This window comes from Numida meleagris, chromosome 1, assembly GCF_002078875.1.
Source record: "Numida meleagris isolate 19003 breed g44 Domestic line chromosome 1, NumMel1.0, whole genome shotgun sequence".
Classification (NCBI taxonomy): domain Eukaryota; kingdom Metazoa; phylum Chordata; class Aves; order Galliformes; family Numididae; genus Numida; species Numida meleagris.
In genome coordinates this window covers 171977946-172001366 of record NC_034409.1, presented here as the reverse complement: position 1 = coordinate 172001366, position 23421 = coordinate 171977946, and the positions used below count along the sequence as shown (strand labels likewise).

General features: G+C 40.8%; 1 protein-coding gene across 8 annotated transcripts in view; it reads right to left on the bottom strand.

The window, feature by feature from the left end:
- The window catches only part of STARD13 (StAR related lipid transfer domain containing 13), a 253667-nt gene that overhangs the window by 75011 nt on the left and 155235 nt on the right, over positions 1–23421 (bottom strand). Inside the window, exon 1 of one of the 8 annotated variants that reach the window (XM_021378032.1) lies at positions 2260–2580. The exons of 4 other annotated variants lie outside the window; for them this stretch is intronic. The gene's annotated coding sequence lies outside the window, so the exon portion shown is untranslated. Of the gene's footprint in view, positions 1–2259; positions 2581–23421 lie in introns of those variants that run through there. 3 more of the 8 variants (XM_021378041.1, XM_021378014.1, XM_021378022.1) reach the window with 3 other exon arrangements.

The following is a 23421-nucleotide window of genomic DNA, read 5'->3' as shown; positions in this document are numbered from 1 at the left end:
TGGTATGTATGGGAAACTGGATGTGATGGGATGGAGACAGTATTCTTCCTTTTCTCTAGCTCTGCTGTGTGACCCTGCAGTAGACATAGTATTGTAGTAATCAGTAGAAGGCCCTCTGAAGAGACTGCTGAGTGTAAAATGAAGTAGTACTGTCAACTGAAAAATCAATTTTCTTCCCATTTTTGTTTATCTTCAAAACAGTAGCAGTGTACTGACCAGTAAACATTAGCACTCTGTCTTGTTTCATTATACTGAAACGCTGGCATGAATTTCCGGCAGCATGAAAGTAAATGTCTGCAGATACGCCTGGCATATAAGAAGCGCAGTGACTGTCATGCCATGATGTGAGACTAATTGAGTTGAAGGCAAACACCTTCGCTGACAGGCAGACAGAGCACACACAAAAACAGCAGTAAGGTAAAGACAAAACTGTACAGCATACTTCAGATTTACCCCTTAATTAAAAAAAAAAAAAGAGAGAGGAAAAAATAAAGAAGAGAAATTGTGGCTATTTTAACAAGAAATCTCAGAAGAAAACTGTGTCATCATCCTAGCATACAGAAGTCATGTGCCAAAGTGGGATGAGCTTTTTCAGCAAGCCCTGCATGCCGAAAACAGACTTTTCCCTACTGACAGGAAATCTCAGTTTTGGTCACAAATTCTTTCCTCCGTCTTCAATAACACTGCCCACTGTTGGCCAGACTACTGTCAGGCTACAGAGACCTGTACGAGGTTCTGTCCATTCCCCTTTTGCAAGTAATTCCCAAAATATACCTGATGCTGTCAGGAAAAGGGCAATGCCAGTGGAGCGGATGGTGGTAAGCACAGCCTGCAACTTTTCACTCACTGAGACCCAGAAACAAGAAGCAAAACTCTAACTGTGAGCAGAAGAAAAAGCAGCAAGAAGTATCGGGCTTTCCACAATGGTCCAGTCTCCTTTAAAGGTGCCAGCAACCCTAACCAGAACAGGATGTCAGGATAATGCAAAGAATCCACGGTTTTTTTTTTTTTTCCAGTTGTCCCCACCATCAGTCACCATGCTCCCTCCCCCTAAAGTAAATGAAATCAATCAGCAGGGATTTCTGTAAAATACATAAAACAGTCATCTTCCAGACTCTACCAGAAGATAAACGGTTCCAGACATTGGACCGCAGCCATTTTCCCACACATGCTACAGTGTTTTGTCATCCATATTGGGCCATAATAGTGAGCGGGCTTTTTTTTTTTTTCCTCAGTCAACAGCCAATGCTTCTGCTTCTAGCATGGAGCAACTAGCACATTAAAATCACTGCAACAGGAGTATTTTTTTCAGTACAATTCGCAAGACAACTGCTTCATTTCTAAAAGCACAGCCTGAGGTCTTGTGCAGGACTTCCACACTATCTGCTGCAGCTAACATTGTCTTCTCACTTCCAACTGGAGCCTCATAGATCCTTTTGGGATAAAAGCATATCATCCCCAAAACAGCCACTGAATGAAAAGAACACGAAACTACAAGCAGTGCAAACCTTATCTGAGAACTTGCTAACAAAAAATAATAGGATTGCTTACAATCTTTCATGCTAGTGTTGGTGCTTGTTTCAGTGAAGGATACAAATACATGAAAAAGATGCATCACAATGTGAGTTTACAATTCATTTATAATAAAAGTGTTTTAAAGCAAGTCCTTAATAATCTGTTAACACAAAATGCACTTTGGAAAGAACCATGGGGCTTTTTCATCATTAAGAAATGTGCAAGCAAATTCTATCCTTAATTAAATCAGAAGTAATTTTATTAACTGCAGTAGATTTAAACTTGCCTTACATCAGTGTAAGCAAGGGGAGAACATAGCCCCAGGGTGTTTATATGCCGCAGTTCCAGTTAGTTTAGATCTATTTGGGTGGGAACTCCTTTCCCCCTTTCCAGAAAAAATACTCCTGCCTACCCTTCTTCACCTCACAACTGGGGCCAAAGCAGTCCTTCTACAATATTTTTCAGAAAGGTTATGAACAAATCTCATACTCGACAGGAGATGATCTTATTAAATAAAAGCAGCATCTCAACTGATGGACACCAGCAGTTTTAAAGTTTGTTTACAAGTTTTTAAACAAGCCACCTCAAACAGATAAGCTTATTTACATCTTAAAAATAAATAAGAACTTTAAGTAAAAGCTATTTTATAAAGGAAATACTTAAATCTGTTTTCAGAGCTGAAAAGCCCTCCCAAACAGTACTAGCTGCTGTATCAAACATTACTGCCACAGTGTAGAAACTTACTGTCTGCAGATAGATATCCTTAGGCTTCACTGTACCTTTGAACCAAAATCACTTTCTTCTGTACTTCATTTTCTGGTTTCTTGAAATGTGATTCTCAGTTTCTGACAGATGGCTCCTCTGTCACTGAGCGCTGCTTCCGCCTCCTTATCTCTGCCAGCTAATACTTCCACCAGGCTTAGCTGTTGTCTGTGGAGCTGTGCTCTACATCATTTCTACTCTGATCAATGCTCTGCTTGGTTTTAGGTTGGCTTCTAGTCCCGCCTCCTGCTCTTGAAGAAACGAAAACTCACAGCTGGATTTTCTATAAATCATCCCTTTTAATAGCGGCTGAGCAAGTATGGCAAATACTACAGCTAAGACCTGCTGCTCTATTTGAAACTTCAAAAAACAATTCTTCATCTTAATGATGCACACATGAAAGTTAATCATGTACTAAAATCACTAATACTGAAAAATAGTGGCCAGATAATTGTGACCTTCGGGGCTCAGAAGCTGATTAATGTAATACAAAACTCCTCTCTGTTCCAGAGGGGGAATACAGTAAAACACACTGCCTCCGTGAACTGTTTTATATAATGTTTTGCTTTGAACAGGAGCTTGTCATTCTTACAAAGATAAATTTACATTTACAGTATAGGGCTTTTGACAGGCTAACCCCGAATACACACTGTTTAGGCTAGCAGCCCTTAGCTTGAAAGAGCTTTTACCACACCAGCTCTTTTGAAGTGTGAGCAGGAAATACTTTTATTTTCTGCACAGTGCTGAATACTCTACACAGCACTGAACTCATTATCATGTTTAACAAAGCGTAGAGTATAAAAGCAAGGTGGTACCATAAAAATAGAACCGCGAACTTTGTTCCCAAGAGCAGAGCAAAACAAAGCTGCTTCTGTAAACTGCAAATTGTTTTAATCCTCCACCCTCCAGATCTTCTTAAGAAACCGTGCTGTGGAAATTAAAAATTACTGGGCAGATCTGGATCCAGTCTGAATGGGCTGCAAAACCCAGGGATTCTCAGCTCTTTCTGGAGTGAGAGCCACACCCTGGCTGAAAGGGTCTGAAGGGCTCTCTGCCCTCTGACTGAAGATGAAAAGTCTCCCAACAACAACTGTTATGATCCTGTGGCACACAGGGTCTCCTGACCGCTGCCCATGGCTACATCAGCTGAGGGTGGCAGTCTCAGATGTGAAGAAGGAGCCATTTCGTCTCATCTGGACATCAGCTTAGGGAGAAGTGCGGAACTGTGTGTCAGGAGGGGCTTTCCGCCAGGTATGCCTCTGCTTCCAGCAGTCAGGGATTCATGGATTTCATCAGACAGGTGCTGGAGCTGGACTACAGTGCTCAGTGCTCACGGCAGACCCATCTTCTGTGAATGAATCCAGCCCTTTTTGAAGCTGATTGTGCCCATTCATAGCATGTTCTAAAAATATAGTGGAAAAGCACAAAAAAAGTACTTCTGCCTACTTACACCTACTCACTAACCATTTCATTACATGCCCCACAGTTCTTACAAGTTCTGTTCTTCCACATGATAGATGACTTCACAGGCTTCTGTCATATCCCATTTAATCCTCTTTTTTCTATGCTGAACAATCTCATCCATTCAGTGCCCATGCTGATCAGCTTTGCTTCCTGTCCCTGCATGTGCCGCTGCTCCCAGTAAGAGGTGCAGTTCATCCTTCAGTTCCCATGGCAGGCTGATAGTACAGCATTCGAGTTCAAACCACACTCCCACTCTGTGACTGCAATTTGTGGAAATAGGAAAATACGCTCAGTTTCTTTGATTACAATTTTTGCAGACAGTCACTGAGGATGGTCAGTTGTAATCTGAAAGCTCTCATAACCTCAACACAAGAATTTGAGAACAACCACAAGAGACAAATTTCTGAACAGTTACTAGCCAGGAAGCCTAAAAGAAAGCCATGTAGATTAAGTAGCCAACAATGCCCTTGGCTGAGGGCAGCGTGGCTCTGATGTAGCTACTACTCTCTTAATTAGCAGCCATACGAGATGGGTCCTGGGCCTTCGTCCAAGCAGCTGTGGCTCAGATTTGAAGTGCTGCAACGACACTGCTCTCCTGTGGATGTACTCGTTGATCAATGCCAGTAGTTTGATGATGGAGAGTGAAAGGAGCAGGGAAAAGCACCGTCTCTGTGCCCAATCCAAATATGTAAGGGTGAATATAATTAATCTTGCTTTCCACGTGCTGCTGTACATTCAATACTTATCAGTTATCAAAACACACATGACTGATTAAAATTACCTGTTTGACCTTTAAAATGCACTTGAAAATTCATAAATGAGACCAATCAGTAGTACGTAGCCATTTGAATAATAACAGAATTTTGAATCTCTAGCAAACGTTGTAAGAGGCGATTAAAGCCCCTTGATACCACGGTGTGACATGCACTATATAAACCCAGGATGGGGATCTTCCAAGGACTTTTACAGAGCATTTTGTCTGCTGCCTGGAGTGATGCTCATGGCACACAGACCATCACCTGAATAACATGAAAAAAACACTCTGCAGGGTTTGTTTCAGACAGTTTGGTGGTTGAGAGATTATCCAGGGATGGAGGACAGCAGGAAAGTTCCTCCTGCCACTGTTTGCAGACACTGAAGTCCTCCCTTCCGCCTCTCTTTGAGCTAGTTATGAGATCTGCTGAGACTGGATACCAGATCAGACTTCACTGAATAACCACAAAAAAGCCCTGCTGGTGAAGAGATTATAGTGAGAAGCAGATCTTCATTTGGCTGCTTACTTGGAATCTCTCCCTCTGCTAACACCTGAGAAATCACCAGAAGAGAACCATGGACTTACTTTTTGTTGAGTAGGCTTCTATCAGAAAAAAATCTTTCACTTTAATATAAAGAGTTCCTCTGTAAGGAACTAGATGTCCATCCAAAGGCATTCAGTGCTCACAGCCCTTGTAATAAAATTATGGCAGACAGAGTAACAGCTCCATGGCTCTGGTGAAAGTCGTCCCTGACTTGTTTTTAGAAAGCTGAATCGTGAAATCACAAGGCCCTGGGGTAATTCAGGTTGGAAAAGGACCTCAGGAGATCTCAAGACCAAGTCCTTCGGCCTTCTGGCCCTTCTGAAACACCAAGTTCACAAACAGTTTCAGATCCCTACCACTGCACTGGAAGAAAGGAGGAGGAATAATTATTTGCCATTTTCTTTCTAGGCAACTTGTAAACAGAAAAGATCTGCCTTCTCAGAGCAATGAGGGCAGCTATGCCTGCTTGTCCCTGGATTACTCTTGGAAGCTGAGTACTTTTAATGTACTGAAACTTCTACCACAAGGCTGTCAGGTGGGAAGGTTTTAATAGTTCAAAGGCACTCTGACTTTACGATGTATTTGCTTATAATGCAGTAAAAAGGATTAAGAGCCTCCTGAGAAGAAACAAGAGGTACTGGGACACTGCTAGAAGGATGAATAAACCCAGCCTGCAAGGAGACGAGGACTCATGTTGTGTCAGCTCGCTCAGCTCCTGACAATCATCTCCTCCCTGCTTTGCTTTTATGGTAGTTGAGAAACCCATTCTGAGCTGAAATGTCTACAGGGTTGAGCTATACACCTTGTTCTTTAGCCAGCACTGTGCTTCAGCTCAGAGGCTGGTATCCATGTTTGATATTCACTCTACAGCTGCAAGGAGCAAGGAGAGCAGCCTTGTTCCTCTACCCATGGACAGGAGACTGAAACGCAGCCACTGTTCTACTCTCCTTCAATAAGCTATTTCCCTTCTAACAGCTTTTCCAAATGCACTGATATGAGCTAAACAGGGCTGGGTCATGAGGAAAGGGAACTGAGTGCTGCAGCTGGGGCCTCATGGCCTCCAGTGGAAATAGTAGCAAGGCCAGTGGCGTGGCTGCCTTGTTAGCCTACATTAGTGACTGACTTGCCATTAGCCTCTAATCTGCAAGCACATGTAGGCCTTTGTTCTTCATTGCTCTCAACTGCCAGCCTCCCAGATTACAGCAGGTATTTCCTGCTGCTGTCTCCTAATCACACCACTACGCAGCTGATAACCACCCTGCAGCCGCCAGGCGGGCTGCCCTCACAGGACACAGGCAGCCAGTGCTCCTCTCTGCCCTACTGTCAGCCGGTTCTCTTTGATCGTTTATTATTGCACCTCCTTAGTTAAACCTGGAGGATGCTGAGGGGAAAATTTGAGGTTTTCTGTGCCACCAGGGCCAGGGAGAGTCTAGGGCAGGCATATCCAACCCGTGGCCCATGTGCTGCATGCAACCTGGCCCGGCTCGTACTGCAGCTGCCCCCTGCTCTGCGCCATCATGGCAGCAGCTCTTCCCCACCAAATGGCCCGGCCTGGCCTGGCCCCAAGCGTGCACCCATTGCTCAGCAACAACCATAAACTGGTGTGCGATCGGCACTGTCTGGGCTGAAAACGGGACACAGAGAGGTTACAAAGCAGCTCTAACACTCGTGTCCACCATACACACTCAGCTGAATTAAAACCCGCATGTATAACACATGGCATGCGTTTGTGCCTCTTGGTGAGTACCAATCATATTTCACAGAATCACAGAATCGAATCACAGAATCCTTAGAGTTGGAAGGGACCACTAAAAGTCATCTAGTTCAACTCCCCTGCAATGAACAGTATCTCAACCTTCCTAATGTTGTCTTGAAAGAAAACAGAACAACAAAAAAAGACAAATTGTGAATGAATTGTGATTCTAAGGGAATCATGTCACTTTTCAAAGATTATAATTGGAAAGACATTATATGCAAAAATATGCTGCCAAATTCTATGTATTTCAATATTTCGTAAAGACAAAATAGAGGAAAAAAGTCTGTCATCTCAACAGTGTATTTTTTTTACAACTCAAACTGACTCTGTTATAAAAGTTAGTTATATGGTAGCAAATGTGATTGAAAAAAAATCTAAATCACCTACTGATGGCAAGTTTATTAAGCAGTGTTTGGAAAGCATGGCAGATGTAATTTATCTCTATTAAAAAAAAAAGATTTTTCTAAAACCAGTTTGTCTTAACAGAATATAGCCAGGCACACTGAAGAAACAGGAAAATCTACTGAAAAAAAATTGGAGAGTACAGCTGCTATTTTCAAACCTTATGCTTTGGCAATAGAGGAAGGTACCAATGCTACAGATATGGCTCAATTTGCTGTTTTTATTGGAAGTATTGAAAATAAATGACAATGAAGAAATGGCTTCTCTGATGCCATTAAAAGACACAACTTAATTTTTTTCTTTTTTCTTTAATAAAGTGCAAAAAAAGAAAATAAGTTTTGTTACTAATATACATTAACTCTATATTTTTGCTTTCAAATAATATCAAAAATATATTCATCAGAGTTCATGTTTCTCCTATAAACACACTCATATTCTTTCCTAAAGATTATGAAATTCGGAAAAGCTACAGAGATGAGAGAGTATATCCATAGATAACACTGATACGCATTGAGCAAAAAAAGATGGCGAACAAGGGGAAAACTATATCTAGGTTATTATATTTGAAACTCTGCATCAAATTAAGTATTTCAAGGCAAAATCAAAAGAAAAAGTGATTTGAAAACTTCTCTCTAAAGCAGAAAGTTGCAATGATAATACACTGGGTGTGAAAAACTGTCTTAGGCAGTTTTCATGCACTAGATGCTCTTAGCCAAGACTGACATTTTTTCAGAGGGTTCCTGAGCCATTTGTCACACACTTACAATTGCAGTGCTTATGTAAAATAGGATAGTTGTACCATCTCCACTTGATGAGAAAGCCATATGCTTTTGCATTTTTATATAAAATACATTCCTTAACGGATGAAAATACGTATTACCTAACTCATTTTTCAGGCAGATCTACCTCATTTGTACTTTGTACTCCTGTAGCTTTCCAGTGTATTTCTCCTGCTGGAAAATCTCTGTAGTTTACATGGCATATCTCTGTGTCATGTGTTCCCTTTAATAGCCAATATAAATGTTTTTCAACTCAAAACCCTACAGCTTGAGTCTCACGGAAGTCCAGCAGCATCTCCCTGCTTTACTCATTACACCACCAAATGGCTGCTCAACAACCAACCTGCTTTGCTGCAAACAGGCAGCTCTCAGAGCTGAGCCAAAAGCAGCTCAGTTTGGGTCAAACTGGGTGATAAATCCCACCCTGACTCCCATCAGGTGATATAAAACACGCTCCAGCAAGCCCTGTGCCCTCGCATTTCCCTTCCCAAGGACCAGCACTACTGCCCTTGATTTAGGACCATCTCCTCCTTGTCTCCCTGTTCCTGCAACTCTTGCACCCTCTGCCCTGTACCATGCCCCAACATCTGCTCCTGATAACGTGAGCCTGTGGGACAACACATCTGTGATAAAACCCAGGGGCCGCAAAATGTTATTTACTGCACTTAGAACAGTACGAACCCACTTTAACATGAGGTTCAGTTCAAGCGTGGCAAAGTATTTCATTTGTTCAATCAAATGCTTCAAAGAGCTCAGAAATAAAAATTCTTGGAATTGTTGCATGAGTCAAACTTTTTACAAAAGTTTATATTAAATTGTGAGTCACTGGTTTGCTTCCGGGGAGGAAAAAGATCTTATTTTCAGCAAAATGTCCTGAAAATAAGTAATTAAAAACATCACTAACAGCCAATAATCATTTGGAGTGCTAATTTCCTTCTGTACATAAAAGGCTTAAAAAGGACAAAGAAAGAGAGAAAAGTTCAGCATCAGCATTTGTCTCAAGACCCAGTGCACTCAGGGGCTGACTCAGGATCTCTCCTGCAGCAAAACAAGAGCTACAACAGTTATCTGTGCTACTGCAAAGAAAAGTTGAATTTCTGAAGTCAAGCACAGCTTAAAATGACTTGAATCACAAGCAAACTACCACCTGAAATGTCATCCTGCGAGACATCATCCCTGTCATCCCCCAAGCATGGGTCAGAGGGCTGTCATCATGGGCAGAAAATGCAGCAGCTACTGGTAGGTTGCAGCAGTGCTGTACAACAATATAAGACTGGAAGCAAAGAATATGGTTTCCAAATTAAACAGCAGGAGTAATTTCTGCCAACAGGATGTAATTACTGCTCTTGTAAAAGAACTGTGGAACACTTAATGGTTTCAAGCACTAATACCTATGGAAACAGAGCGTTCCCTAAATACCCAGCCAAGTGCTAGATTATAGTTGACCTGGAGAGCAGTAAATCACCAAGAAAACATCCTGTACTGCTGAACACTTCAAGGGTCTCATTCCAAATGCTGCTCTAGCTTGAATGCTGACGTCTCTGAAATCAGGTATGATCACAGCCCAGGGTTAAATTTCTTCTGTACCTCACAGGAGCTGTTATTAACATACTGACTGTGCTACAGCCCTAAATATAGACTTTCTATCATGAAATCTCCATGCCAGATCTATGACTTTTTCAAGTAATTTATCTGACAAGATTACTGTATTCCCAAACAGCCTGTTTCTGAGCACATAGGATCTGAAACTGCTTAAAATAGATGGAATTACAGAATCATAGAATCACAGAATCATAAAGGCAGGAAAAGTCCTCCAAGATCATCCAGTCCAACCATCCACCTATCACCAATATCTCCCACTAAACCACGTCCCTCAGTACAACATCTAAATGTTCCTTGACCGCCTCCAAGGACGGTGACTCCACCATCTCCCTGGACAGCCTGTTCCAGTGCCTGACCACTCTCTCAGAGAAGTATTTCCTAACATCCAACCTGAATCTCCCCTGGCACAACATGAGGCCATTCCTTCTCGTCCTATTGGTAGTTACATGGGAGAAGACGCTGACCCCCACCTCACCACAACCTCCCTTCAGGCAGTTGTAGAGGGCAATAAGGTCACCCCTGAGCCACCTCTTCTCCAGACTGAATAATCCCAGTTCCCTCAGCTGCTCCTCAAAAGGCTCCAGACCCCTCACCAGCTTTGTAGCCCTTGCCTGGACATGCTCCAGGGTCTCAATGTCTTTCTTGTAGCAAGGGGCCTAAAACTGAATACAGTACTCGAAGTGCAGCCTCACCATGGCTGAGTACAGAGGGACGATCGCCTCCCTGCTCCTGCTGGCAACACTATTTCTGATACAAACCAGGATGCCATTGGCCTTCTTGGCCACCTGGGCACACTGCTGGCTCATGTTCAGCCAAGTGTTGACCAATGCCCCCAGGTATTGTATTTCCTCCTCACAGTCTTCCAGCCACTCTACCCCAAGCCTGTAGAACTGCCTGCAGTTGTTGTGGCCAAAGTGCAGGACTTGGCACTTGGTCTTGTTGATCTTGAGGTATCAAGATAGATGCAGTAAGATAATAGCATCTCAATGTTTATATGCTTCTGATGATCCTTTTCTTAAGATCTGACCAAAATACATTTCCAGAGCAGACGTAAGAAGCACCACCAAATGCAGCAATGCTTTAATTATTTGTAGAATGCTTCCAATGTCTGAAAGCCTCTTTGCAGAAGGAGCATTGAGTGAAGTACGCCAGGCTTTAAAAACCCTACAGCAATTCAACTCTCGCATTTATGTGCAAAAATTCATAACCATACTTAGGAAAACAGACAAGCAGAACTCTGCACAAAGCAGCTATCCTGTTACAAACTTATTAGTTATACTGATGCAGCTTTAAGGAAAGAAAGTGTCCCAGCACTTTCTCTTTTACTTCTACCAAAAAGGCAATGTTTTCAAGTCATAGCTGTATAGCTAAGACCTCCACCCTTCCTGCAGAAAAGCACCTCCAAACAAGTCTACAAGGATTTCCTCACCTCTTGCAGAATATCCTGCATTTTCCAGAGATTTTAAGATGGAATTTGTTGAAATACAGAACAGTGTTACTTATCACAGGTAAAGATTGTATCTAAGCAACAAAGAAAGACAAAGTTTTTCTGCACTGTCCTACCTCAATCCCCACAAACATCAGCAGAAAAAAAATGCTTACGTGACAATTCATTTGAGCAACTGCTTTGGAGCTTAACAGGCTGTAATCAACATATCAAAGGCTTATTTTGAACAAGCACTTATGAGAATGGATGTAAATTCTCAATGCTAGCTGTGCCAATGAGTTTGCGATTCCCCCATATTCACACTGATTGAAGAGAGCAAATGAATCTGGTTTGTGATTACTTTACAGCATCATTCCTTTTTAAAATTCTTTTTTGAAACACCCTTATTAAGCAAAATTCAACATACTTGAGGCATGAAACACTGTCTCCCTGACCTTTCAGGAACTCAAAGATCTAAAGTTTGCTTTTTTGTACATTCTGCTATTGACAAATTTGTTTTCTTTCATCACAGGCATGAGTGCACACATGCACAAAATGCTTTGCCAATCATATTTCTGTCACTGTTGTCCTCCAGATCATTCAGAGTGCCTTACAGAAGGGAAAAAGACAAATCAGACAAAAACTGGCAGTACATTAGGCAGCTTTGGGCAAAGAAAAGAATGGATTCTTCCAAAGTTGCTTCCTGCAAAGCAAGATTTGCTTGAGGAATCTTGCTTACATGTATTAGCTTGGAAGCTACTAGGACACATGAAGCTATCACAGCTGATGTAGCCAACACAGGACACTACTTAGTTCTAGAAATGAAGAGCCAGAACACAACCAAACAGAAAGAAGGGATTTTTCAGAAGAGTCAGAGACCACAAGATTTTCTTTCATTCACATCATTCTGCTACCTCCTTTAACAGTCCCAACTAGACACATTTTTTGGACCAGAAGCCTATGACAGTCTTGTCTTCCTCTCATGGAAAAGGCAACAGAGACATCCTGGAACAAAAAGAGCACACTATAGTTTTGTTCTCAAACATCATTTCTAGGAAAAAGGGCAGAAAAAATCCTTCGCAAGATACTACCCACCCAAGAACAATGCTGCATGGTTCACTGTGAGTCATTTCAATCTTTGCAGGCTTGGCATAATATGAATTCAGAAAAGTCATTATCAGTAACTTTGTCATTTCAAGTGTTTGCAGCTATGAGAAATAATATAATAAGATACCACTTCAGGGACACTTTGAGATCATCTTACTATGACTTCAATCTAATGCCATTCAAAATGTTGAAACAGTATTTTCAGATGCTGTAAGTAAAGGAAGGCATCCAACATCTGACCTGAAAAAGAGTTCTTCAAGGGAAAATGAAATGCTACATTAAGTGGTACAGATGCTGAAGGAGGCAATACACTTTCCTTTGCTCATGCGAAGGACTGCCTATTTTCTTGGATTAACCCAAAGCGAGCCTACTATAGTTCTGCTGTGTTTTCTTCTCTCCTCTTCACTATAGCCAAGCAAAAACATGGAGAAAAGGTGTCATGTAAAATCACTTTTCCGGACCTAAATTTTGCTGTAAGAAACCTAAAGGATTTACCTCATACAAATCCACTGTTAAAGGAATATGCACACTGGTGTTCTTATTATCATATGAGAACAGTTTGTATGAACTTTGAATAAGAGTTTGCCTATGAGTTTCATTTGCATTTGTCATATTTTAAGGACCACTGTTAGAGAAATCTGAATGAGTAAGCAGAAAGCAGAAAAAAAAAAAACGGTAAGAATTCTGGTTTTTTTGAAGCATCCTTACAGACATAAATGATGAATACGGCGGTATGATATGAGTGATTTGAGCAGTACCAGCACCCTGAATCATCTTCCATCTCCACTCCCAGCAAGATTACCTGGCAGTGCCATGGAAGAGACATCATGTTCTTTGAGACAAACCAATTTGATCAACCAAACTATCAAATATAATTAAGGGTCAGGACTTATAGCAGCATATGAACAAATAAGCCTGATTCACAGAGGTTTTCTGAGCAGCTTTTTTTCGTATCTGTAATTTCTTTTCTGTGTTGATATTTTAACGTCTTGTACAGTGTGAAGTTGCATCGTAATAACAACCTTCCTGTTAGAAAGAGTGATCGAAGTTTCTCCTCAACTCAAGCACATCTATCACCCTAAAACTCAAAGGAACAGTTTTTCAGACCTCCGCAACTTCAGCCAAACTTAAGCAAAATCAGCCAACAGGCCCCAAAGCTGCTGAGGGTGGGAAGCGGAGACAGACTGGACAAAGAGAGTGTTTTCGTAAGTCTTGCTACCATAGGAAACCAGGGAAATTGTATACTGGCTAAAAAGAAACGTTTTCCATAGATTTATTTACTGGCTGGAAACTCCTGCAGCTCTGGCTGTTGCCCACTAGAGGCCGTGAAGCACTTATGTCTTTCCTGACCCAGATTACCAGAACCGAATAAAAAGGAAATGAGAAATGGAAAATGCACTGAAACCTAAAAAATCTTTAAGCATTAAAATCTCTAAACCTCTCCCATCCCTGGCAGCCTGGTGGAAACAATTAGCTGTTCTCATGTGGAACAGGAGACTTGCAGAAGGCCTTGGTGGACCAGGCCAGGGAGGAGCATGAGGGGCAGCTGAATGGAGAGTGGCTGCTCCTTCATGACAAGGCCAGCGTAAACAACGAGTAGTCAAACTTAATGGGCCTCTTTTAAAATAAATTCTTCCTTTTGAGTATCCTTATAACTGCATCAGAGCCTGGCAGGCTGCAGCTGTCAACATGAAAGATGTCAAGTGTGAGTGGGATTTAATGAGGGGAGTTTGCTGGAGAACTAAAGCAACAAACAGGCATGGACAGAAACACTGGGGAGAAGACTTGACATGCTGGGAAGAAACCTGAATACGTTTGTTGGTATGCAGTGGTGTGAGAGAAAAGCGAGGTGAGAGGAAACTCAACTGGATCAGCACAGTGGAAGTTGGAGGCTCAGACAGAGGCAGGACCGTCCTTACAAGGCAGGCTGGAGGCAAACAGGAGAACAGATCAGGACCAGCTGGGCAAGGGAGTGAACCAGCACACTGGGGGGACACGTCATAGCCCAAGTGAGTGAGTGACATAGCAGATGTGTCAAAAAACTGGAGATGAGACTAGCTGCAGAAGAGCTGTACTCTAATGGGAAAGCATCAGAACAGGGCTTCTACATGGAAAGAACATGGCTCCTGCAAAGCTCAGTGCTGCAAATCAGAGTTCAATGTCTTCTTGGAAACATAATTTGTTGCAGGTTATCTAGGAACTGACAAAGGGTCAATGTAGATCAGATTATTCTTTGCAGTTATCGATTGCCCTGCTTTCAGCAACATTGAGTTTCATCTGCCATTGTGCTGTTCACAAACCCAGCTTAATTATGGCCCATTTAAGTCGCTTTATCTTCTGCTGTCTGGATTAATTGAATACTTTTGTGTCTTCTGAAAACGCTGTGGTGTTTTCCATGCTTTTGCCATAGATCATTAAACAACACAACTATGTCACACCGTTCCTAAAATGAACTTTCAAGGCAGCCCAATGAAAACCAATGGCCTTAGTGAAAATGTTCACTTATTTCTCTTCTTTGAAGAATTCCTCCTGTATTTGGCAACCTTGAGGTCAAACATACTATTGAGAATATATACAGAATAAATTGATTTGGGGACTGTTGTTTTAAGTCTCTTCTGGTCTGTGTGTAGATACTCAAGATATGAAGGTTATTATGCAAAAAGTGAAACCCTCTGACAGCTGTTTTGCAAGAAATTAGTGATCAGGTAGTTTGCATCTAAATATACAACTTGGGCAATTTGGTGTGGATTCAGATTTTGGTTTTTGCATCCCATCATTACAAGGATCTTGAGCTGGTGATAAGCTCTGAAGTGCAGCAGAGGGATTGTTTGAGGCAGATACCTCTCGCCTCTGCTTCCAGTCCAAACCCTGCTGGGCATCACACAGCTTCTCTGATTGACACTCAAGGAGAAGCAAAATCCTTATCTCATACTAACTTCTAACATGCTCCACTTAATAGGCAGCCATGAGAGCAGCTACAGGTGTTCACATACTCTTAAATCTAATCTTTTGGGTTTTTTTTGTCTGGTGTCACAGAAGTCACGCTTAATAGGTTTGCAGTTATTAGGCAGTTAAAAAAGTTATTTGCACTTTGCAGTTTGCGGCCAGAAGTGCAGCAAGAGACAAGCACCAATGTCTTGTGAATCCCACAGCTGTCGCGACTTTTCCATTTAAAGAAAGAACAGTTGCTTGAGGCATTGTAGAGACATGCAAGAGCACAGAAACAGTTTGTTAATACTGGAAGTGAATTTGCAGTTATTGAGAGCAGATGGTCAGTTCTCACACTGAATGAACCTTAAATCATCTAGACTTATAGGACCACTGCAAATGACGAAATGATACCTAATTCATAAAAAGAAATCTTACGTAGTCACAGAGCTTGGCTTAGATTTGAATCCTATAGAAAGTGGCTTAAACCCAGATAAAGTTGTCAATATTAAACTGAGTCACAGGCTTTACTCCACAGTTCCAGTCCCTTATTTTTGCTGGTATAAATAACTTATAGCAGTCAAAGCTAAGCTAAAATAATAAGGTTCTTAATAAAATAATTATATTAGCATCGTCAATAAAGCTAGGAATTAAGTTAATCCTTCCTTGTGCCACTGCAGTTCTGCTCTATTAGCGATGTAGTAGCAGTATTAGTGAGAATGGAAATAGAGATCTGAAGTTACACATACATGCCATACAAACATTGCTTTAACAAATTAATCTGTGACATACTCCAGAGCTTGTGAATTCTTTCCATACACATGCTGCTTGTAAAGATTCTATAAAATAGTGTCATAGAAGTATATATGAAATACTCTTCAATGCAGGCCGTGGACAAATACAAATTATTACTGCTACAGGTAATAGTGGTTCTATACAAATGGAAGGCCTTCCATAAGGCCACATGCCTTTAAGCCTACATTTCTGTTTTTCACCTCATTTTCTTAATCAAATAGGAATGTAACTACTGGGGAGAAGAAGGGAGGCTTAAGCAAAGAGTTTTGTTGTGTGGTTCTTTCTGCATGTGTCCTGCAACTGAATTCCAAATGGTCAACCACCTCCTGAGAGGGCTCTGAAGTCATCCTCCAAAATTCCTTCCCTGAGACAGGTACTCAGCTTTCCAGCTGATTACATCTGGACTGTGAATGGTGAATGACCATTAAGGTTAATCTGACTGCCAGTTTACAGGTCTTTGCAAATGGGTAAACAAGTACTGAATTCTGTGTGCTGACCCAAAGGCATCTGACAGAGAGAGTTGGCACATACCTGATTCACCAAGCTTTAAATAAGAAGACGACTGCACTCTGAACTGCAGGAGGGCTCTGAATACTAGCCAAAAGGCTGCAACAGCACTAATGACAGAGATAATGCATATCTGATGGAAAAAAATGTATGGCCATTATATTTTCAGCAGAGGAAGGGATGTTGGTTTGGTAGGACTGGTGATCAGTGCAACTTACTCTGACATCCTTCCATTCTAGATCTAGGGCTAACATAGCACATGCAGATTTGACTTGGTTTGGGGTGCCATGTCATTGCTCAGTGTTGGTCCTGTATTACTTATTTTGACCGTACTCATCTGGCTTTGGCAGTGAACAAGTGAACTAGGCAGCTCATGATGGCGAGTTCAGTTATGAGGACTCTGAAACTCTGTGTTATAAAATCCTGAGATTTAGCTGAGCGTAGACATCACATTCATTACCGTATTGAGTACTTAAGATGCGTATTTGTGATATTATGACTTTTTCTTCATATTAATGACATAGGTCATATTTATTTACACAATGGTAATTAATTCAGCCTCTGTGCATTTCATGTCTTTGAACATAATAAGCCCTGCCATAGTGCCCTCTGGAATGACAGTGGTTCAGATAAGGAGTGAAGGTAGAAACAAACAAGGAAGCAAACAGCTATGCATGGTCAAACAGCGAGTTAAGGAAGATATCTGGCAATGCCTGCTCCTGTTTCCTCTCCTTCATGTCTCTGTTCCTAACCCAGTATTTCCATGAAGATATTGACTACTCCATATTGACTATTGACCCATAAAAGCTCTCCTACTGCCTTCCATTTGTGGGATGGAATCATCTTAATACTGTATGCATACCATCTTTCTCTGTGAAATCAATGAATTTCCTGCACTGCTATTTTTTGTTTAATGGGAGAAGTTCCTTTCTCTGACTGCCTCTAAGGGTACCTGCAGGTACCCTCACGTTACCTGCGGGTACATGAATTTGCACTTGCAAGCAGGACAGAATTTAAATTTCCAGGGATATGCTTATCACATCATGCTCATCAGACAAAAAAGCTCTAATCTATATTGTACAATCAATTTCATTCCCCTCTTAAGCCAAAAATCTGCGTAGCAGGCCAGTTCATTTCCAGATCACCGTATAATTCAGCAATTCCATGTTCTGGCTTCATGGCACAACGTACAAAAATAAGTTGATGTATATGGCAAGCTTACCCTGCAAAAACCCTTCCCATACCTGTTATGGAATCTGCAGGTGCTGTAGTTGTTTTGTAGAACTGTTTAAGTGTTGCAGCCACTTGAAGAATTCTTTCTGTTACAATTCCTCTTTTAATACTCAACTTGGAAGTCCTAGGACACTTTAACAGTCCTGCACTGTCAGCTACAACATAATGTTAAGATTTTGGTACCTTGACTCAGTACCACAGAACTGCTTCAAAGTCTTCCAAACCACTAAGAAAGAAAAGATTATACAAGTTTTTTTTTTGATGGAATGCAGTCCACTTCATAAATTGAAACTTAGGAATTAAAAAACCTATAAAAATATATTTCCAGAAATATGTTAGTAACAGTGCATTTGCCTGAATTTTGTGATCCTACAATTATTTTAGTAGTCTCTGGTATTGTATATTCTGTAACAATTCCATTACAATTAAATATAAGGTGGCAGCTTCACAGAAAAATCTAAGAAAAATACTCCATGAAAAGCTGGTGCTGTAAGCAGTCTGCTGATTCATGATCAACTACTCTGGCCTTACAAATAAAATGCATTATCAATGTAAAACTCACTTTTGAAGAGAGTAATTACACCAGTCTGCTTAGCTGGTATCCCTAGAAGTCCGCCAAGCTATGCTGAATAGTTTTATTTTGATGGAGGGTTGTAAACAAAATTTTACAATAACTGCAATGATGATCTGAGGTAGCATGGTAGACAAAATGTCAAGGTAGAATGTGATAATTAAACAATTGTCTGAAAAGAGAATTTTTTCATGTGCTTTGGTAGCTTCACCATTTCTTTTTATTTATTTTTTCTTTTTTATCAACCTCATTATGTTGGTAACATCACCTTTAAGGAGAGCTCTATCGTTAATAGTCCTGGTGAACAAGCATGCAAAATAATAACAGTAATAGCAAGAAAAAATGTGATTTTGGCATCTGGTATAATAACTGTGAGGCTCCAATGGAAAATGACCATTTGAAAACTGCTGTGATCGCACAGTACTTGGACCTCTGTCCATCAGCAGAGAAGGATCTGGAGCTGGCCTAGCTACTCAAGGATTTCAGATTTCCAGACACATTTCTAATTTTGTATAAACCTTTTTTTCATCCTTTCTAAATCTGACACTGCTCTTCCTTAAGGGCCAGGATTTGGAAAAAAAAGCAGAAAATCCCATGGGATTGAAAACAACAGATGTTGTCTGTTTTAAGCTTTATTCCAAATCGCTGAATTTAGTGCTTTTAAGATTTTTCTGCCTCTCTTTGCAGAAGCCTGTGATTTGCTCTTTAATGGATTTTCAAGAAGTTGACTTGGACTGGAATATATGTGAGATTTTTAACTTAAAATGTACCATTTCTTCTGGGGAGTCACTAAAAACATACTAAAAGTAAGAAAGAACCAGTATCAGGGCAGTATCACTGCGGAACCATACTTTGAGCAATAAACCTGACATATTACCATCCCAGCAAATGGGTAGCGCATGCTACTCACGTCCCACTCAACTGCCCTTGTGCTTCCTGCTCCTCCATTTCAGCAGTGCTCAACTGTCAAGCTCAAATTACAGCATCCTGCCCCTCGACTACTGCAAAGGGATTTGCTAGCTTTCCTTAGAAACAAAATTATTTTTTTTTCTCCAGAATCAGTAATATTCCAGCACCTTCTCATCTGCTCTCCATCACCACAGATATGGCCAAATAGCCCCAACCTGCAGCAGTAAAACTCATTCCTTTTCCAGGTGAGTGACTGCATCTTTCGAAAAGATGCTGTGATCACGATTCATTTCATGGTAGACGTGCCCAAGGCAATTCATGTATTGCAAGAGTATTCTGAAGGTAAGTGGGGATGGATTAAAGAATAGCAGATTGGTAAGAAATGGTAAGAACAGTATAGCTAAAAGCAGGATCTGCCCTGTGCTTTAAATGCACATTAATATTAACTAATGTAAAAACATGAGAAGAGGAAAAAGGAATGCAGACTGGGCAAATGCATCCTGAAAGTCAATGATTCCAAAAAAGCTAGAATGGAGAAATAGCTATGTGGAAAAAATAGCTCAAATATACATCAGGGAAAAAAAAATAGGGAAGGATGCTGAGGACAGCTTTGACATTCATTTAAAAAAATCTGAGAGGATTCAAAAAACAACCACAGAAAGCATTAAAGTGTTGGATATTGTATAACAGCCAGCAACAGTTTCACTCATCTGAAAAAGAAGTTTGGTAGAGAATTTTATAGCAGTGTAGCGGTACCCAAGTGTAAAGATCTCTTCATTCCATGAAGAGAGCCTAACAAGAACCAGCATCTAGAATGTGAGCATAGACAATTTCAAATTCAAAGATAAGCATATGTCTTACATGTTTTTTGCACATGAGAACTTCACTCTAGGTCAAACTGCCAAGGAATGTGGTAGACTCTACTTCTGTCTACAAGGCAAGACAGGCTAAGCAACCAAGTTATGTTCTCATCACAAGGCAGGAGACAGACAGGAAGCTAGGCCCAAAGAGCGAATGGGTTTAAGCTTTATCAGGTCAGATCTTTCTATTAAGTGTCAGAAACTCTGTGTTTACAGTGAATGTAGCTGCAGTCATTAATAAAATTAATTGAAACTGACTACCCTTTGATTTAAGCACATTTGCATTGGTTCAAGATCATTGAATTGCAAATGCATGAAACATTAAACATAATATTCACAGGTGGTGGGATTTTAACAATACCTTTATAAACCCTTGATTCCTATTTTATGCCTTGGTTTCCTCATGTATTCCATTTTTTACAACAGCACATACAGTACAGAAGCAACAGGAGTTAAGCTTTAATGCATTTGTGTTGGTTGCCAAGCTTGATCTGGATGCAAGTATCAGTCCTTGAGGAATTGGTGTGCTATTCATGTTCTCTTAGAAATAAAAATCCATTTTTCAGGTTAGTGTGGAGAAAAAAATATATAGATTCTGTTCTTCAGTGAGGATATCTCTGTTCGATACTCAGTCATAAAGTTTTGGAGGCTCATGAATGCTATTATTTCTAAAAAATATTTTTTTCTAAACATATTCCTCAGTTTGCTGTGGGGTTGTTGAGCAGCTGGGAAGGAATATGCCCACAGGATTTGCTGCATGCAGGAGATATAGAAATTCAGTTTAATCAGAAGTGATTTTTTTTTTTTAATTTCTTTTCCAAACTGAAATTCTAACACATTCACCTTTCAGAAAAAGTGATTGGCTCTGGACTTCACCATTGCCTCTCCATTTCCCATCTGAAGAACAAGGATGCTGGGACACATTGATATGAAATCCAGAGCTGAGTCTTAGACAACAGCAACACTGGGAACAAGTAGCACCATCATGAGTCCAGGTTCAACAGTTTTGCAGTGTGCTGAGATCACCTGTCCTGGGTCCATGGACTCAGAAGACCTTTGCAAAAACAAAAGGGACCTGTGCTGCATGTATGGAAGACTTTAATGTGATCTCCAGTCTCCTGACCAGGACGCAGGGAATCTGGAAACCAAGTATAAAAGTCAACCCTGAGTCATCACAACTTTGTCAAATCTGGCACGCTTTTACTAAATGTTTCAATCCTAGCACAACACCATAAAAGACCTGAGAAACTTTGACTGAAAGACCAGCATGCCCTGTAATACTTTGGTTTCTTTCTTTCTTTTTTTCCTGGTCTGACAATTTTATGTTCTCTGGAATACATGGCAGTTTCAGAAACAGAGCAAAGACGGTGATTTTGATTTTTTAACACCATCTCTTTGTGGAGACCACCGTTTTGTGTAACAATCCATGTGGACATGTCTTGCCAATTTCTGTAATTTAGTTTTATGAAAAATACACAATGATTCAACAGAAGGGAGAAAACATAGCTGCAAAGAAACAGAATTAAAAATATGTCCATCTGCACTAACTCACACATCTGGAGAAATGAGCTACCATGAGACAACGTATATAGATAACATGTGTTAAAGAAGAAGCTGCGAGCTGCATCCTTCCAGCCTATTCCTGGGAACACCCTGATGAGTGCAAAGAGAACAACTGTGAAACACTCAACATGCTGCTAATGTGCGAAGCCCTGTGTTCTGGGGAAAGAAGAGCATTCAGCAGTAATTGAATCATTCAGGGCTGTACTCGGCGGATACCCTAAGGTGATTATGTTCAGAATAGAAGCTTTCAGAATGCCATTTAGTAAATGAAAACAGAGTTGGATACCAGTAATAAACTCGTGCCCTCCAGCTACTCATTTTTTATAGCAACTTAATTGAAACATACAAATCACTTAATGCTTCATGCCTAGGAAAGAGGGCAGCACTGAGACAAAAACGACAGACACTGAAATCAAGCAATAAACTATAATTTAGGTTCCAGGAAAGAACCATTTATTGTTACAGTTTTCCTTCTCTGGTGATCAACAAGAGCCTGTCACACCCTGAGAACTGCTCAGGGACAGGCAATAAGCTGGGTCCTTGCAACTTTCCAAGTGCTAACGGACCCAGTAAAGTGAAACCCTGAGAAAAAAATTAGTTTTCCTTTCTCATTGTGTCTGCATTAGCAACTGAATCATAAGATTTCTATTAGCTAATTTGCAAGAAACGGGATTTTATTATCTTTAAAGAACAGGCATATATTTATCGTAGGCTCAAACTGTAGTCATTAAAACGACATATTACCATTGCATTTTGGATTCCTGCCTTTTATATGCATTTAGTACTTTTTATGATAACACTCAAAGAAAACTTCAGCAAGATTTATTCAAAGTTTTTCGAATTAGAAGTACTTCTTGCAGACAGATGTCCCTAATTTAGCTGCTTTATTAAACTGCACACTACAAGAACTGTGAATGGGCTTTGGAAATGTAGAACTGGAATCTTCTAAAGCTGAAGTTTAAGAAGAAAAAAACATTTACTTGTAAGTAACAAATCATTAGCAAGAGAAGAATAAGAAGGAAGAAGGAAGCCTCTCTCTTCTTGAGAGCAGAAAACACTCCCTTTTTAAGAGCGTACTTCAAGACAGAAACTCCAGCCTAAATGCTCAGTACGCCCTGTCATTTTACATCCTGGAAGCTCAGCAGAGTGGCTGAGAAAGACTTGGACTTAGGTCTTAAGATGAGTTTGGGCATGAGCACTACTTGCTCAGACCTGAGTTCATCATCCTGGGAAGGGCAAAGGCGCTGGAGAACAACATCCTCTTCCTTCAAAGGCCAAGAAGCCACCCCCAGCTGGTCCCAGCAGCCCTTCCTGCCATGTGTTGGTTCACACACCTGTTTGGGCTGCAAGATTTCTGCAAAGCCTGAGGTTCCAGGCAGTGTCCCACACTCTTCTCCTGCCTATTCCCAGCCCTTTTTTGCACTACTGAAGGCTGCAAGTATCATGTACAGATACTGAAGGATTTTGGAGGCTGTCTCTCCCATGCAGCAGAATTCCATCATTTTGTGCAGAAGATTAGTTAGCATTAGCTGCTTTGAAGATAATTGCTCAACAACAATTCACTTCTTAACACTCATTTACATTTCCTAGAAGTTTTGTCAAACTGCTGCCTTTGGGGCTGACGCTTTCTGTGTTTAATCTCAGCCCAGTGGTGATTTCCATGCATGTAAACGTAAATTCAAATAGTTTACCTGTTCTCAAATCAGACACACATATGAGATGGTTTCCCTGGGAGCCAGATCCAAACAGCTGCATAATTGCTCAATGCTAGAAAAATATTTCAGAGATCTCATTGAGCTCTAAGGAATAAGCCAAGTTAGAAGAAAATGTGGTTTCAGAGACACGAAAGTATGAAACTACTGGAGTACTTGTCACTGCCACCGATGAGAATGGCCTGGGCAACATCTGGCTCCTGGGACATTAAGACCCAGAAATGGGGCATCA